Source organism: Pelophylax lessonae, assembly GCF_965119305.1.
Source record: "Pelophylax lessonae genome assembly, chromosome: 12".
Classification (NCBI taxonomy): Eukaryota; Metazoa; Chordata; class Amphibia; order Anura; family Ranidae; genus Pelophylax; species Pelophylax lessonae.
In genome coordinates this window covers 209023846-209042372 of record NC_138779.1, presented here as the reverse complement: position 1 = coordinate 209042372, position 18527 = coordinate 209023846, and positions in this window count along the sequence as shown.

Genomic DNA, 18527 nt, shown 5'->3' with positions numbered 1-18527 from the left:
TATCCTCTTAGCACAAATCCCCCCCCCAACAAAAATAAATAAATCTCCTTTTAGCACAAACCCCCCCAACAAAAATAAATAAATATCCTCTTAGCACAACCCCCCCCCTCAACAAAAATAAATAAATCTCCTCTTAGCACAAATCCCCCCCCCCCCAACAAAAATAAATAAATCTCCTCTTAGCACAAATCCCCCCCAAACAAATAGTAAATAAATCTCCTCCTAGCACAAATCCCCCCCAATAAAAATAAATAAATCTCCTCTTAGCACACTTTTTTTTGGGGGGGGGGATGTTATGTAGCAGAAAGAGAAAAAAATATTATTTTTTTGTTTCAGAATTGTTGTTTTTTTTTTTTTTTTATTTATAGCGCAAAAAATAAAAATCGCACAGGTGATCAAATACCACCAACATAAATCTCTGTTTGTGGGGGAAAAAGGGCGTCAATTTTTTTTTGGGTACAGCGTCGCACGACCGCACAATTGTCTGTTAAAATAACATTGTGCCGAATTGAAAAACATGGCCTGGTCATTAATCACTTTACCACCGGAGGATTTTGCTGTCTTACGCCTGGGCCACTTTTTGCGATTCGGCGCTGTGCGACTTTAACTGACAATTGCGCGGTCGTGCGACGCTGTACCCAAACGAAATTTACGTCCTTTTTTTCCCACAAACAGAGCTTTCTTTTGGTGGTATTTGAACACCTGTGCGATTTTTACTTTTTGTGCTATAAACAAAAAAAGAGCGTTTATTTTGAAAAAATAACAATATTTTTCAAATTTTTTTATATGAAATCCCCCCCCAAAAAAATGTAAAAATCAATTTTTCTTTTACATTTTTGGCCAATTTGTTTTATGCTACATATGTTTGGTAAATAAAATCACAATAAGCGTATTTTGATTGGTTTGCGCAAAAGTTATTGCGTTTACTAACTAAGGGAAAGATTTCTGTCATTTTTGGTGTTTTTGTTTTTAACGAGTAATGGCGGCGATCTGCGATTTTTTTTGCGGGACTGCGACATTGCAGCGGACAGATCGGACCCTTGACTGACATTTTTGACACTTTTGGGGGACCAGTGACATTACTGCAGTAATCAGTGCTATAAATATGCACTGTTACTGTAAAAAATGACACTGGCAGGGAAGGGGTTAATTTTATTGGAGAGGGAGGGGTTAATGTATGCCTGGTGCTTACTGACATGTGTGGGGGGAGGTGACTAAGTGACACAGGGACAGATCGCAGGTTCAGCTATGCTGAATCCTGCAATCTGACCCTGTCTGTCACTTGGGAGATCCGCCTGCTTTGTTTACACAAGCGGGCGGATGTCCACACTCGATTCCCCGACGATCTGGGAAGAGCAGCGGTGATCACCGCTGCTCCTCCCCTGGCCCGACTCCCGCTGTGACTGAAAACAGCGGGAGCGAGCCTCCGGTGGCGCGCGAGCGCCGCCCACAAGGGGAGGAGTCCAGCGACGTAGGTCTACGTTGCTGGACGGGAACGAGCCACTTTGCCGCAGTACGGTCAACGTGACTGGTCGGCAAGTGGTTAAAAAGGTTGTAAACCTCAGAATTAAAAAAAAAAAAAAAAAAAAAACAAACACCAGAAAGAAAAACACATAATGAGCTAGTATGCATTGGATACTAGCTCATTATGAAATACTTGCCTTAGAAAGAAGCTCGGCAGTGCCGCTCGCTCAACTCCCTCACGGCTACATGTTCGGTCACTCTTCTTCTGGCTCCTGCCATCTGATTGGCTGGAGCCGCGGTGACGTCACTCCCGCGCATGCGCGGGAGCCAACTTTCACGGCACTGGGCTCTGAAGGAACGGCACCAGCGGCCGTTCCTTCAGAGCGCATGCCCCAGTGATGTCACTGGCTGCATGCAAGGTAAATATCTCCTAAACTGTACATGTTTAGGAGATATTTACAGTACCTATAGGCAGGGCTTTTTTTCTCGTAGAAAAGGTGCAGGAACTCCCCTTTCAAGTCACCCCTTGTCTCCGCCCCTACCCACCTCTGAGCACCATCCTTTGATTCCTCCCTCTATCCACCTCCCAGTTCCACCAAGTATAATTTTGTATAATTTTATGGAATTTGTTATTGATAAGCCATAAAATATATCCACTGCATCCAGCAACAATAAACCCCCCTTTCAACAATAGTTTCCCCCAGCAACAAAAGGACCCCCCCCCCACAACAAAGTACCCCCCAAGCAACAATGGATCCATCAGAGCATTTATAGACCCCCTCCAGCAACAATAGATCTCCTAGCAGCCAGCTTCAATAGACCCTCCAGCAGCCAACAGTAGATCCCTCCCTCAATAGTAGATCCCTCCCAGCAACAATAGATTAACCAGGCACACCTCAACACCCCTTGCCATTTCATGCATTCAGTGCTAGAGGTGCCGGAACTGCGTTCCCCCTCGTTCCCACTGAAAAAAAGCCCTGCCTATAGGTAAGCCTTATCATAGGATCATCTATAGGTACAACTTGCAGAGGAGGGTTTACTTCCTCTTTAAGGAGGTAAAACCTTCCGGTCCAGAAGTGGTTAAGCAATGTTGATGCTTGCAGTCTATATAAAGACTAAGTTCCCCTTTTCCGAAAATGTAGTCAAGTAGATGGAGCTGGGACATTAAAACCACTAGAATCTCACCATCAGTATTGCAGAAGTGATCATAGGTGTGCGCAGCCTATTGCATTAGGGTGTGCACCCCAAAGTTTAAATACACATGCATGTGTTTGCCTACATGTATATGGCCCCGATACATTACTCTCCCTGCTGGCAAAGTGAAATAGAAGTGTGTGGCACTTCTCTTATGGCAGAGCAGGTCCGAGGGAGATCTTTCCCATCTCCTCACTGGCAAACAGAGCGATAATGCTAATGTGCCCTAGGTGATTAGGGTGTGCCCAGGCACACCCGGCACACCCTGTGCGCACGCCTATGGAAGTGATTGATATTGATACTTGAACACTGTACCATCTACTTTTGGATAATGTTCTACCTTGTTGTGGTTATTTTCTTTTCTTATTTCACATTCTGATTGAAATCATTGAAAAAATGTAGTGAAGTAAAAGTGGAAGTAGGAGAAAAAAATTCTACTCTAGGAAAGTACAGATACCGCCTTTCTGTGCTTAAGTACAGTAGTGAAGTAGTTCTACTTAGTTACTATACATCTCTGCAGAAAGTAGAGTGTCTCGTTGCCAATATCCCAAGGGAAATACAAAACGAAAAAAGTTTGCGGGACTTTAGAGGCAAGGAGAACACAGCAGCATATATATATATATATATATATATATATATATATATAAATATATATATATATATATAAAAAATATTCAGTTTAACCACTTTAAGACCGGAAGGATTTGCCCCCCTTAATGACCAGGCCCTATTTTGCGGTTCGGCACTGCGTTACTTTAACAGACAATTGCGCGGTCGTGCAACGCTGTACCCAAATAAAATTGACGTCCTTTTTTTCCCACAAACAGAGCTTTCTTTTGGTGGTATTTGATCACCTGTGCAATTTTTATTTTTTGCGCTATAAAAAAAACAAACAACAATTCTGAAAAAAAAAAAAAAAAAAATGTTTCACTTTCTGCTATATAACATTCCCCCCAAAAAATTAAAAATTACATTTTTTTCATCATTTTAGGCCAATTTGTATTCTGCTACATATTTTTGGTAAAAAAAAAAAAAAAAAAAAAAAAAATCCTAATTTTATTTTTTGCGCTATAAAAAAGAAGCGACAATTCTGAAAAAAAAAAAATAATATTTTTCACATTCTGCTATATAACATTCCCAAAAAACAAAAAAAATTCATAATTGTTTAACATTTTAGGCCAATTTGTTTTCTGCTACATATTTTTGTTAAAAAAAATCGCAATAAGCGTATTTTGATTGGTTTGCGCAAAAGTTATCACGTTTATTAACTACGGGAAAGATTTATGTAATTTTTATTGTTTTTTTTTTTTTCTTTTTTTACTAGTAATAGCGGCGATCTGTGATTTTTTAGCGGGACTGCGACATTGCATATTTTAATTGGTTTGCGCAAAAGTTATAGCGTTTACAATCTACGGGATAGATTTTTGGACTTTTTATTTATTTCGTTTTTATTAGTAATGGCAGCGAGCTGCGATTTTTTTAGCGGGACTGTGACATTGCGGCAGACAGATCGGACCCCTAACTGACATTTTTGACACTTTTTGGGGGGGACCAGTGACATTACTACAGTAATCAGTGCTACAAATATGCCCGGTTACTGAATAAATGACACTGGCAGGGAAGGGGTTAATACTGGGGGTGATCAAAGGGGTTAAATGTGTGCCTAAAGTGCTTACTGTGTGTTTGTGGGGGGGGGGGGGAGGGGGTGGGGAGGGTTCTGTGACAGGCACAGAGAGATCGGGGTTGTAGCTTAGCTGAAACTGCTGATCTCTCCCTGCCTGTCTGACAGAAGATCCGCCTGATGTGTTTACATAAGCAGGCGGATCTTCTCTCGGGGAATTGACTGCACTCCTGAGTTTTTCTTGGGTCCCGACCCTTCGGTCCTGACGTGCCATCTTTACTATTGATTTGACCCTGGGCAAATATTTTCTAGGCCCCTCCCAAAACCACTTATTAACTATTTAGAGGCAGTGCGGGCTCAAGGGGCAGCTGCTTTGGGCCCCACAACAATGACTGGACCCAGGGCAGCTGCCCCTTTTGCCCTGTGTTAAAGACGGCCCTGGGTCCTGGAGGGGGAAATAAATGTTTGCAAAAAAGGAGGCTCTGCCTATTACCATCACCGAAGTCTGAATGGCCATTATCACGTCAAACCCGGAGCTATAATCTAAACATTGACTCCACCAATATTGGACTTTTGCTCAAACAGGTAAAGTATGCCGGGGCAGCCACAAGCTTGTAGTGAGTAATGGCTAAGCAAGCGTGGTGTTTCCCAAGTAGCACTGGGTCACCCTGCTACGCATGAAACTTACCATTGCATAAGTATGGTCATATAGTAACACCATATTTCACCAGCAGATGGCAGTGCAGCTGAAAATGATTAGGTCAGAGCTTTAGTCGGAGGAGCTCCTTATTACTACGCCTGTATTGTGATTCTCCATGGTCCCTTGTGATTCATTTCCCTACAAGTTTAAGGAACCATTAACCAGTTGCCGACTGCGCACAGTATATTTACTGTGGCAGTCAGCCCCGGCCAGGCAGAGTGACGTAGGTCTACGTCGCTAGCCTGTCACCGGGTTTTGAGCCAATAGCGGGCGGGCGCGCACCCGCCTCGGCTTGTTCACAGAGGAGTCCGGTCACACTACGATCGTCAGTAGAGCGGGAGAAAGGCGGGCGGCTTATGTAAACAAGCCGCCTGTCATTCTCCCCTGTGTAAAAATGGAGATCAGACGGTTCTACTATGTAGAACCGTTGATCTCTGTTTTTACACTAATAGCCATGTCCAATCACAGTTAGAATCACGCCCCTAGGACACACTTAACCCCTCCCTCTCCAATACAGTTAACCCCTTCCCTGCCAGTGTCATTTTTACAGTAACAGTGCATATGTATAGCACTGATTACTGTAGTGATGTCACTGGTACCCCCAAAAGTGTCAAAAATGTCAGTCAAGGGTCCGATCTGTCCGCCGCAATGTCGCAGTACCGCACAAAAAAATCGCAGATCGCCGCCATTACTCGTTAAAAAAAAAAAACACAGAAAATTACAAAAATCTTTCCCTTTGTTAGTAAACGCGATAACTTTTGCACAAACCAATCAAAATACGCTTTTTGTGATTTTTTTTTACCAAACATAGGTAGCAGAAAACAAATTGGCCGAAAATTTAAAAAAATTTTGATTTTTACATTTTTTTGGGGGGAATTTCATATAAAAAAAAGTGAAAAATATTGTTATTTTTGCAAAATCGACGCTCTTTTTTTGTTTATAGAGCATGATCAAAAAATCGCACAGGTGATCAAATACCACCAAAAGAGAGCTCTGTTTGTGGGGAAAAAAAGGAGGTGAAATTAGTTTAGGTACAGCGTTGCACGACCGCGCAATTGTCCGTTAAAGTCACGCAGTAAAAAAATCGCAAAAAACCCCCTGGTCAGGAAGGGGGTAAAATCTTCCGGGGCTTAAGTGGTTAATAGATCACCATTGCAATGAATATACACAATTACGTCCGTGAAGGAAAGTCGTGACGCTGCCTATTGAACCTAATATTTTCTTTTCAGTTAAAGTAATTAAGTGGAAGAACAATACTGGCAATTGCTGAACATTTTACCGAAACTGACTCACTGAAAGAGACTGGTGCTCAGTTCTTTGTGTTCTTAATTGTCAGTTTGAATTTCAGATTCAATTTCTTTCTATACAATTCCCAAAAGTTTATTTTGCAAGGTTGTAACAGTAGATAGATGTGGGGAAAAATGACTTTGTATATACACTATATTGTCAAAAGTATTGGGACGCCTGCCGTTACACACACATGAACTTTAATGGCATCCCAGTCTTAGTCCGTAGGTTTCAATATTGAGTTGGCCCACCCTTTGCAGCTATAACAGCTTCAACTCTTCTGGGAAGGCTGTCCACAAAGTTTAGGAGTGTCTATGGGAATGTTTGACCATTCTTCTAGAAGCGCCTTTATGAGGTCAAGCACTAAAGTTAGACAAGAAGGCCTGGCTCACAGTTTCCGCTCTAATTCATCCAAAAGTTGTTCTGTTGTTCGGTTGAGGTCAGGACTTTGTGCAGGCCATTCAAGTTCCTCTACCCCAAACTCGCTCATTCTTCCAGAAGCGCATTTGTGAGGTCATGCTTTCCCCCTTTACACTATAATGTCAAAAGTATTGGGACACCTGCCTTTACACACACATGAGCTTTAATGGCATCCCAGTCTTAGTCCGTAGGGTTCAATATTGAGTTGGTCCATCCTTTGCAGCTATAACAGCTTCAACTCTTCTGGGAAGGCTGTCCACAAGGTTTAGGAGTGTGTCTATGGGAAGGTTTGACCATTCTTCCAGAAGCGCATTTGTGAGGTCAGGCACTCATGTGGATGAGAAGGTCTGGCTCGCAGTCTCCGCTCTAATTCATCCCAAAGGTGCTCTGTCAGGTTGAGATTAGGACTCCTTGCAGGCCTCCACTCCAAACTCGCTCATCCATGTCTTTATGGACTTTGCTTTATGCACTGGTCCAAATCATTTGGTGTAGGGGGGGATCATGGTGTGGGGTTGTTTTTCAGGGGTTGGGATTGGCCCCTTAGTTCCAGTGAAGGGAACACTTAAGCCATCAGCATACCAAGACATTTTGGACAATTTCATGCTCTCAACTTTGTGGGAACAGTTTGGGGATGGCCCCTTCCGGTTCCAACATGACTGCCCACCAGTGCACAAAGCAAGGTCCATAAAGACATGGATGAGCGAGTTTGGGCTGGAGGCCTGCAAGGAGTCCTAATCTCAACCTGACAGAGCACCTTTGGGAGGAATTAGAGCGGAGACTGCAAGCCAGGCCTTCTCGTCCACATGAGTGCCTGACCTCACAAATGCGCTTCTGGAAGAATGGTCAAACATTCCCATAGACACTCCTAAACCTTGTGGACAGCTTTCCCAGAAGAGTTGAAGCTGTTATAGCCGTAAAGGGTGACCCAACTCAATATTGAACCCTACAGACTAAGACTGGGATGCCATTAAAGTTCATGTGCGTGTAAAGGCAGGCGTCCCAATACTTTTGACAATATAGTGTAAAGGAGGAAAGCGAGAGGTTGCAGTTTAACTATTGAGCAACACTGTAACTATAGGCAGCATAAAAAAATGACATACAAGGGATTTCATGCAGTCTTTCAGTAGCATTACTGCAGCAGTTTTTGTTTTTATGAGTTCCCCCTAAACCAGGGATTTCCAAACTAAAGCCCCGTACACACGCTCCGATTGTTGGCTGTGAATTTTCGGCCAACGTCCAATCGGATGATTGTCGGCTTGTTAGTATGATGCTTCCGACAACTGACAGCGACTTTTCGGCCAAATAAAATCTGGTGTGCATGCTATAAAATTTTTGTTGGCCGTCAACAGAACGGCCGATTGTTCCTACAGATTTCGGCAGACAAAAATCTGATGAGCAAGACTGGGCATGCTCAGAGAAGGAAAAACACACGGAAAGTAAACCAGCACATGACATCACTTCTGAAGTTGGTTTTTGTTGACCAACAAAAGTCCAGTGCAAGTCTAGAGCACATTTCAACCAACACAACAACACTGGACAAAAGACGGCCGATCGGACGGCCAACAATCGGTGCGTGTGTACGGGGCTTAAGGCCCTCCAGAACTACACGTCCCATGTATCATTGTAAAACTCTGACATTCACAGACATGACTAGGCATGATGGGAATTGTAGTTCCTGAACAACTGGATGGTCATAGTTTGGAGACCCCCGGGGATCACAGTGCAGCTTACCGTGTGATGCCCCATCCTACACTGCACCTGCATCACCTCTGTCCCCTCCGGGAGTGCAGGGCAGGCAGGGATCTGTGGGAGCCACCGAGAGGAAAGCTGTCCTTGTAAACACAGAAGGGCCTTCCATACCCCCCAACTTTTTGAGATGGGAATGAGGGTCAGCAATTGGCAAAAGTATGTAATCATAGGACACACCCCCTGCCACACCCCCTTAACCAGTTCTGGACCGGAAGAATTTGCCCCCTTAAAGACCAGGCACTGCATTATTTTAACGGACAAAAGTGCGGTCGTGCGATGCTGTACCCAAATAAAATTTACGTCCTTTTTTCCCCACAAATAGAGCTTTCTTTTGGTGGTATTTGACCACCTGTGCGATTTTTATTTTGCGCTATAAACAAAAAAAAAAGAGCGACAATTCTGAAAAAAAAAGAAAAACAATATTTTTCACATTCTGCTATATAACATTCCCCCCCCCCACAAAAAAAAATAAATAAAATAAAAAATTTTCATAATTTTAGGCCAATTTGTATTCTGCTACATATTTTTGGTAAAAAAAATGCAATAAGCGTATTTTGATCGGTTTGCGCAAAAGTTAACGCGTTTACTAACTACGGGAAAGATTTATGTCGTTTTTAGCATTTTTTTTACGTTCTTTTTAGCGGGACTGCGACATTGCGGCGGACAGATCGGACTCCTAACTGACATTTTTTTTTGGGGGGGGGGACCATTGACATTACTACAGTAATCAGTGGTAAAAATATGTTCTGTTACTGTAATAATGACACTGGCAGGGAAAGGGTTAACACAGTGGGTGATCACGGGGTTAAATGTAAGCCTTGGGGGGGGGGTGTTTTCTAACTGTGGGGGGAGGGACTTGTGAAATGATCATAGAGATCTGTGATCCTATATAGAAGGATCACAGGCGCTCTGTGATCATTCCAGAGAGAAGAACGGTTGGCTGTGTTTACAACACCTGACCGTCCTTCTCTCTCAGCGGGGAGCAATCGCGGCCGCCGACCCCGCGCATCGGTATCCTCGCTGCCGAGTAGGGGCGGCAGCATGGCATCGGCACACGCTTGCCCCCTAGCCTACGTCGGTCCGCGCAGGAGGGGCTGCCTGCCGCAGTAATCATGCGGCGAGTTGTCCGGAACTGGAACTGTTGAGGGAGGGGTCTTTGTTGCTGGCTGCTGGAGGGTCTATTGATGCTGGCTACTGAGGAACCTTTTGTTGCTGGAAGGGATCTATTTTTGCAGGTGTGTCTATTGTTGCTGGTAGGAATCTATTGTTGCTGGGGGGTGGATCTTATGTTGAAGGGGGTCAATTGTTGCTGGGCGGGATCTATTGTTGCTGGGGGTGGATCTTATGTTGCAGGGGGTCAATTGTTGCTGGGAGAGATGTACTGTTGAGGGAGGGGTCTTTGTTGCTGGCTGCTGGAAGGTCTATTGATGCTGGCTACTGAGGAACCTTTTGTTGTTGGAAGGGATCTATTTTTGAAGGGGGGGGGTCTATTGTTGCTGGCTAGGGATTATTGTTGCTGGGGTGGATCTTATGTTGCAGGGGGTCAATTGTTTCTGGGAGGGATGTACTGTTGAGGGAGGGGTCTTTGTTGCTGGCTGCTGGATGGTCTATTGATGCTGGCTGTTGGGAGTGTATTGTTGCTGGGGTGGATATATTGTCGTTGGAGTGTCCATTGTTGAGTCTATTTTACTGTCTGTCTTCTTTTGTTATTATTAACAAATTCCATACAAAATACTTTAGCACCACAAAATAATACTTGGGTCTGTATTCTCTAAAAGGGGCGGTATTGGGAGGTGGGTAAGGGGTGGGACCAAGGAATGGTGCTTGGAGGTGGGCAAGGGGCAGAGTCAAAGGGTGACTTGCAAGCAGTGGCGTACCAATGGGGGGGGGGGGGCGGGGGTGCGGACCCCTTCGGGAGCCACCCACGGAGGGGGTGTCAGGCCGCTCAGGGGTGCCCGCCGCTGGCGCCGTCGGGCCGGCACGCATCTCCCTGTGAAGGCAGCTGCAATAACAGCTCCTTCAGTCAGCGGCGCCCTGCTCACAGGAGGCGGGAAGAAAGAAGGTAAGTGCTGTGTGCTCACTGTGCTGGATAGGAGAAGCGGCTGGGACAGCTGCATAAAGAGGAACTGATTTTTTCATATATCTCCTGCGCTCATTGAATGACTGATTCTCCTCCTCTCCCTCCTGCAGGCATTCAACAGACGCAGGAGATATATGGAAAGATCAATTCCTCTTTATGCAGCTGTCCCACCGCCCCTAATATACAAATTCCTTTGCTGGCCCCCCAGTGCTATCCAGCACCCCCCCACCCCAGTGCTCTTCAACCCCCCCTCTCCAGCCCCCCCCAGTGCTCTTTAGCCCCCCTCCTCCCAGTTCTCTTCAGCTCCCGACAGTGCTTTGCAGCTCCCCCCAATGCTCCCTGCTTCCCCCAGTGCTTTCCTACCCCCTGTGCACCCTGCCCCCCCCTCAGTGATCTCCAGTTCCCCCAATGCTCTCTACCCCCCTGTGCACCCTGCCCCCCCCCCTCAGTGATCACCAGTCCCCCCCCAGTGCTCTCCACCCCCCTGTGCATCCTGGCTCCCCCCCTCCAGTGATCTCCAGTCCCCCCCAGTGCTCTCCACCCCCCTGTGCACCCTGGCTCCCCCCTCAGTGATCTCCAGTTCTCCCCAGTGCTCTCCACCCCCCCTGTGCCCCCCCTCAGTGATCTCCAGTTCCCCCCAGTGCTCTCCACCCCCTGTGCATCCTGGCTCCCCCCTCAGTGATCTCCAGCCTGCGTCCATTGAATCAGTGATCTCCAGTTCCCCCCAGTGCTCTCCCCCTTTAGTGATCTCCAGTTCCCCCCCAGTGCTCTCCACCCCCTGTGCACCCTGGCTCCCCCCTCAATGATCTCCAGTTCCCCCCAGTGCTCTCCACCCCTCACACTGTCCAACCCCCCTGCAATGCTTTCCACCACCCCCCCTTAATTCTCTTCAGTGCTCTCTGCTTCCTCAGTTCTCTCCGGCCCCCCTAGTGCTCTTCTATCTTCTATCATGTCTGCAGTCTCTGACCATCTCTTGTATCATGTCTGCAGTCTCTGATCATCTCTTGTATCATGTCTGCAGTCTCTGATCATCTCTTGTATCATGTCTGCAGTTTCTGACCATCTCCTGTATCATGTCTGCAGTCTCTGACCATCTCCTGTATCATGTCTGTAGTCTCTGACCATCTCTTGTATCACATCCTCAGTCTCTGACGATCTCTGGTATCATGTCTGCAGAGATGTATAGTAACTAAGTAGAACTACTTCACTACTGTACTTAAGTACCGAAAGGCGGTATCTGTACTTTCCTGGAGTAGAATTTTTTTCTCCTACTTCCACTTTTACTTCACTACATTTTTTCGATGATTTCAATACTTCTACTCCGATATTTTTTTTTTTGTGCTGCATAGTTACTCGTTACAATTATAAAAATTATCACTGCCAGAACAGTAGATGGCAGGTTTCATGAAGTTCAAAAAAACGTGTATAATGTCATGTGTATTATCAGCGCATACGAAAATAAATGCTACTGTATGTATAAATAAAATGGTCTACATATTTGCTGTTAAGGGGAAAGAGAACCTCCCCCAACCAAGGAGAGTCACAAGCGTACATAGAAGACCTTTTTTCTGGTAAGAGGCTGATTTTGCTTTTTTCACTGAAAGTTGAGAGCACAGGTTTTGCAGTTTTGTTTCACTGGAAGAGTCTATTTGGATATTATTTTGCACTTACCTTCATCCGCCGGGTAAGGGGGAAATCCACAAGGTGGGGGGAGTCTGCACCTATTATTTGGAATAGCACCTGTTTGATTCCTGCACCTTTGAAAATATATTCATCTTGTTTTGTCACATATATATGGTATTATGGCATTATATATATGGACTTTTTAGTGACTTTGATTTCATACACTCTTCCTTTATTTCATTATTGGAATATATTGTTGTATATCACATTGGTTTATACATGATATTGCGCACCAATAAGCTGTGGAGAAAAAAAAACATGCAGGGAAGAGAAGGAGGGATGCTTTAAAGGGGGAAGGGAGGGACATACTTTATCTGTTTTTGTTTACAAAAAGTTACAGCCAAAGGAATTGTGATTGTCCTTTAGGTTAATCATTTGAAATAATAAAAAACAATATGATGTTCAAACTTTTGACTTCTTTCTTTAATAACTACATAACACAGTACTGGTACTTCTACTTTCAGTACTTGAGTAGCAAAATTAAAAAAAAAAACTACTTGCAATACTTAAGTACAAAAAATGTTGAACACTTTAGTACTTCTACTCAAGTCACTTTTTGATTGAGCACTTCCACTTCTACTCAAGTCACTTTTTGATCGAGCACTTGTACTTTTACTCAAGTATGGGTTTTGAGTACTTTATACAAATGTGCATGTCTGCAGTCTGACCATCTCTTGTATCATGTCTGCAGGGAGGGGGGGGGGGGGGGGACAGACTGCAAGGGGCACTGTGATGGGGGGCTGTGAAATATGTGCAATAAATACTCTTGAAAACATTACAAATTTTTGTGGGCGTTTTTACATTTTAAAGGAGGGGTGCCAGATATAGGATCCGCTCTGGGTGCCAAATGCTCTAGGTACGCCACTGCTTGCAAGGGAGGAGTTCCTGAACCTATTCTCTGAGAACAGAAGCCCTGGGTTTAGTAGATAAGCCATATTTTATACCTTAGTCATGCTACGTGTGGTTAGTTACAATCTTACATCATACTTTTCCATCATCTTCTGCACAACATCTAAAACAAAGTAGTTCCAATCAGACGTATTGTTCTGGTATGCCCGTATCACTGTTGACTGCCGTATAACCAGTCAGACCTGTTGAAGGTAAACACGTTGATGAACCTTGAAGGAATCCCCAGTGAGTGAATCATCGTATCGCCTGGGGAAAATAGTGGCGCGGACTCTCTCTGTATAAACAATCTTGGCTGACACATCTCCGTGTGTTGAACCATGCCAGGGATCATTATACCCGGCTAGGGGAGTTTATCCAGGAAATTGCCGACAGAATCAGAGACTTTACCATAACTTCAGCTACCGGCAATTAACCCTTTCCAAGAAATGTTTTTAATTTCTCGCCCCCATGTTAACCACTTAACGACCACCTACTGCAGATTTACTGCAGTACGCAGCAGCTCCTGGGCAAAGCAACATAGGTCTACGTCGCTCGCTCTTAGGGGGTTAGAGGGCGAGCGTGCGCCACCGCCAGGCCTGCTCCAGCCCCCCGCTCATCAGCGGGCAAGCCGATGCGTGTGTCAGGCAGCACCGATTGCCGCCTGGCACTCTCGATCGCTCCCCGCTGAGAGAGAAGGGCGGTCTGCTGTTGTAAACACAGCCGACCGTCCTTCTCCCTGAAATGATCATAGAGATCATGTGACCCTTCTATATAGGATCACAGGTCTCTATGATCATTTCAGAAGCCACGCCCCCCCCCCCCCCAAGGTTAGAATCACTCCCCGAGGCTCACATTTAACCCCTTGATCACCCACAGGGTTAACTCCTTCCCTGCCAGTTTCATTATTCCAATAACTGCATATTTATAGCACTGATTACTGTAGTAATGTCACTGGTCCCCCCAAAAGTGTCAACAATGTCAGTTAGGGGTCTGATCTGTCCGCCGCAATGTCTCAGTCCCGCAAAAAATCGCAGATCGCCGCCATTACTGGTAAAAAAAACAATAAAAATTACATAAATCTTTCCCGTAGTTAGTAAACGCAATAACTTTTGCGCAAACCAATCAAAATACGCTTATTGCGATTTTTTTTTTACCAAAAATATGTAGCAGAAAACAAATTGGCCTAAAATATTAAAACATTTTGATTTTTACATTTTTTTTTGAGAATTCCATATAAAAGAATTTGAAAAATATTGTTTTTTTTTTTCAAAATTTTTGTTTATAGCGCAAAAAATTAAAATCGCAGAGGTGATCAACTACTACCAAAAGAAAGCTCTATTTGTGGGGAAAAAAGGAGATCAATTTCATTTGGGTACAGCGTAGCACGTTCGCGCAATTGTCTGTTAAAGTCATGCAGTGCGGAATCGCAAAATAGGGCCTGGTCATTGAGCCGCCAAATCCTCCGGTCTGAAAGTGGTTAATAAATATAAAGTAGGTAGTATCCCTACCCCTACACATTTTATTTGTTTGGCTGGTTATAAAATATTTGCTTTGCACATCTCAGCGTTCACACAAAAAATTAATTAGTACAGGTAATGGTTGTATAATGTGTGAAATTATTTCTATTTTTTGTAACATTCCTTAACATTCGATCCAGTACATTTTTTTTTTTTTTATTATTATTTATAGAGCCCTATGTATTTTTGGAATGCAAAAGGCTTGCAGAATAAAAAAAAAGTAGTTGCAAATTTTCTGTTGCACAACATGCGCAATCGCTTATCACACCTACTGTATATTATCAGTAAAAAAATACAAAAAATAATTTTAGTGTACACAAACACAATAAAATCCCCATTTTTGGTAAAAAATAAAATAAAATACAAGATGGGATTGTGTACATTAACCAGTTCCCTACCGCCCATCATAGATATACTGCAAGTGTGACTGGGGCTCTAATCCTCATTGAAGCAGTAGGTGGAACTGTACTCTTCTGTACTTGTTACCCATTTTGCAAGTGGAAGCTGGCCCTTTAAGGGGATCTTACCACCAAAGGTGTTTCCTGGGCTACCCAATCATGTGATGTCTGTGCTGATTCCCTGCATCTGCAAATCTTCTGTGTCTATAATAAGGGGCTTTCCTATGCTGAATTTTATTTCTCTATACCTGCTGTGCCCATTATGAGGGTTTCCACCATCCCTGCATGAAGTTCCCAGGTTTGTACACCTGCTGAGCCCATCATGAAAGGTTCCCACCACCCCTGTGCTTAGTCCATGGGTCTTTACACCTTGTGTGCCTAATAGGAAGGGTTCCCACCATCTCTGTGATGAGTTCCTGGGTCTGTACACCACCTGTGCCAATTATGGGGGGTTCCCGCTATCCCTGTACTGAGTTCCTGGGTCTGTACACCACCTGTACCAATTATGGGGGGTTCCCACTATCCCTGTGCTGAGTTCCTGGGTCTGTACACCTCCTGTGCCAAATATGAGGAGTTCTCACCATCCCTGTGCTGACTTACCGGGTCTGTACACCTCTTGTGCCCAATATGCGGGGTTCCCACCATATTTGTGCTGAGTTCCATGGTCTGTACACTTGTTGTGCTCATTATGAGGGGTTTCCATTATCCCTATTCTGAGTTCCCAGGTCTGTACATCTGCAGTCATTATGTGGGGCTCCCACCATCCCTGCTGGATATGGTCTTTATTTTATATTACAAAGAATGTAAAAGGAGGAACTGGAAAACACAAAGTAATTAAGAATACCCAAAAACTCTCAGGTGGTCAGGAACTGTGATGGAAAATGGCAGGGAGATCTCATTGTGAGACTATCCAAGAGATATAAATCTCCCCCACCCCCAGGCTCCACCTCTAAATATTGGACTAACCAAGACATAAAACTCTACCTCCACCCCCCAGGCTCCATCTCCAGCTAATGGGCTATCCAAGACATAGAACACTCCCCCCACCCCCTGACTCCACATCCAACTATTGGCCTATCAAAGACATAGAAGTCTCCACCCACCACCCCCAGGCTCCTCCACTAACTATCAGACTATCCAAGCCATAGTACTCCCCCCCCCCACCCCCAGGCACCACCTATAACTATTGGACTATCCAAGACATTGAACTCTTCCCCCACCCCCAGGCACCACCTCTAACTATTGGACTATCCAAGACATAGTACTCTCCCCTCACCCCCAGGCTCCACCTATAACTATTGGACTATCCAAGGCATAGAACTCTCCCCCCACCCCCAGGCTCCATCACTAACTATCGGACTATCCAAGACATAGTACTCTCCCCCCACCCCCAGGCTCCATCACTAACTATCGGACTATCCAAGACATAGTACTCTCCCCCACCCCCAGGCTCCATCACTAACTATCGGACTATCCAAGACATAGTACTCCCCCCCCACCCCCAGGCTCCACCTCTAACTATCGGACTATCCAAGACACAGAATTCCCCCCCCCACCCCCAGGCTCCACCTCTAACTATCGAATTATCCAAGACATAGAAGTCTTCCCCCATCCCCAGGCACCACCTCTAACTACTGGACTATCCAAGGCATAGAACTCTTCCCCCCACCCCACCCCAAGGCACCACCTTTACCTCATTGCATTTTCTGAAGACGTAACGCCCTGTGACGAAACGCGTCAATTTGGAACAGAAGTAGCAGGTGGAACGCACGCTGGTTGCTCACGTGCTGTTCCCTGCCTTTGTCCCCAGGATACTGTTTCACAACAGTCTGCGGGCCCGCACTGTACTCTGGCCCTAGTGCCAAGGTTTGATACTTAGAAGATACTTTTTCTTGTCTGTACCAGTATGTTCTCTGTATAAACCCATTTTTAACACAATAAAGAACTTCCTTTTATGGAATTCACTATGTGGACCCCTTTCTCCAATTACATCCATATCTAAATCTATACTGGCTTGCCTGGAGCACAGGAGGAAAGAGGAGAGTGAGGAAGTACCCAGGAGCATACCGTAATTGGTCATGGAGACCATCTGAGCCTTTGTGATCCCTTTTCCATAAGTCATGAGAGGATCCACACCATCTGGTGAGTGTTCACATATCCCCCAGGCACTCGTGGTGGCCCTGGTTTTCCATCTTTTGTATGACACAGCGATCATCATTCTTTTCTGGGACTAATACCACTCCTCCCATGTATACTGCAAATATTTATTTCAAATTTTTTTCTTGACATAAGCTTTTATTCATGTTTACAGCACTGCACTTTCACTATTATTTGTTTGCTACCTATATTTAGGTCCCCATGTGTGGGAAATCATCTGCATTTGGATAAATTAGAGCACTTTTTATATTTAGCAAGTGCTGTGTTGCGGGAGAGGTCAGAGTGATACTTCCTTCCCATATTTTTTGACTACCATTTGGCTTTAGCAGGTTGGGCCACAGCAGCTACTTTTAAATAATTAAAATTAGTCACATTTTAAACATAAAATACAATTTTACAGTTCTATACTTGGTTTAGTTCTCCTATTCAGTTTTTTTTCCTGGCGCGGGTGATATACCACATCTTTTACCATCTCTACCTATTGGACTATCCAAGACATAGGACTCTCCCCCCACCCTCAGGCTCCACCGCTAACTATCTGATTATCCAAGACATAGGACTCTCCCCCCACCCCCAGGCTCCACCGCTAACTATCTGATTATCCAAGACATAGGACTCTCCCCCACCCCCAGGCTCCACCGCTAACTATCTGATTATCCAAGACATAGGACTCTCCCCCCACCCCCAGGCTCCACCGCTAACTATCTGATTATCCAAGACATAGGTCTCTCCCCCTCCATCCAAGACATAGGACTCTCCCCCACCCCCAGACTCCACCGCTAACTATCTGATTAGCCAAGACATAGGACTCTCCCCCCACCCCCAGGGTCCACCACTAACTATCTGATTATCCAAGAATTAGGAGTCTCTCCCCACCGCTAACTATATTATTATTCAAGACCTAGTACTCTCCCCCCACCCCCCAGGTTCCACCGCTAACTATCTGATTATCCAAGACATAGGAGTCTCTCCCCACCCCCGAGGCTCCACTGCTAACTATCTGATTACCCAAGACATAGGTCTCTCTCCCCACCCCCAGGATCCACCGCTAACTATCTGAATATCCAAGACCTAGGGGCCTCCCCTACCCCCAGGCTCCACCGCTAACTATCTGATTATCCAAGACATAGGTCTCTCCCCCACCCCCAGGATCCACCGCTAACTATCTGATTATCCAAGACATAGGAGTCCCCCCCTACACCTAGGCTCCACTGCTAACTATCTGATTATCCAAGGCATAGGACTCTCCCCCCACCCCCAGGCTCCACCGCTAGGTATCTGATTATCCAAGACATAGGACTCTCCCCCCACCCTCAGGATCCACCACTAACTATCTGATTATGCAAGAATTAGGACTCTCCCCCACCCC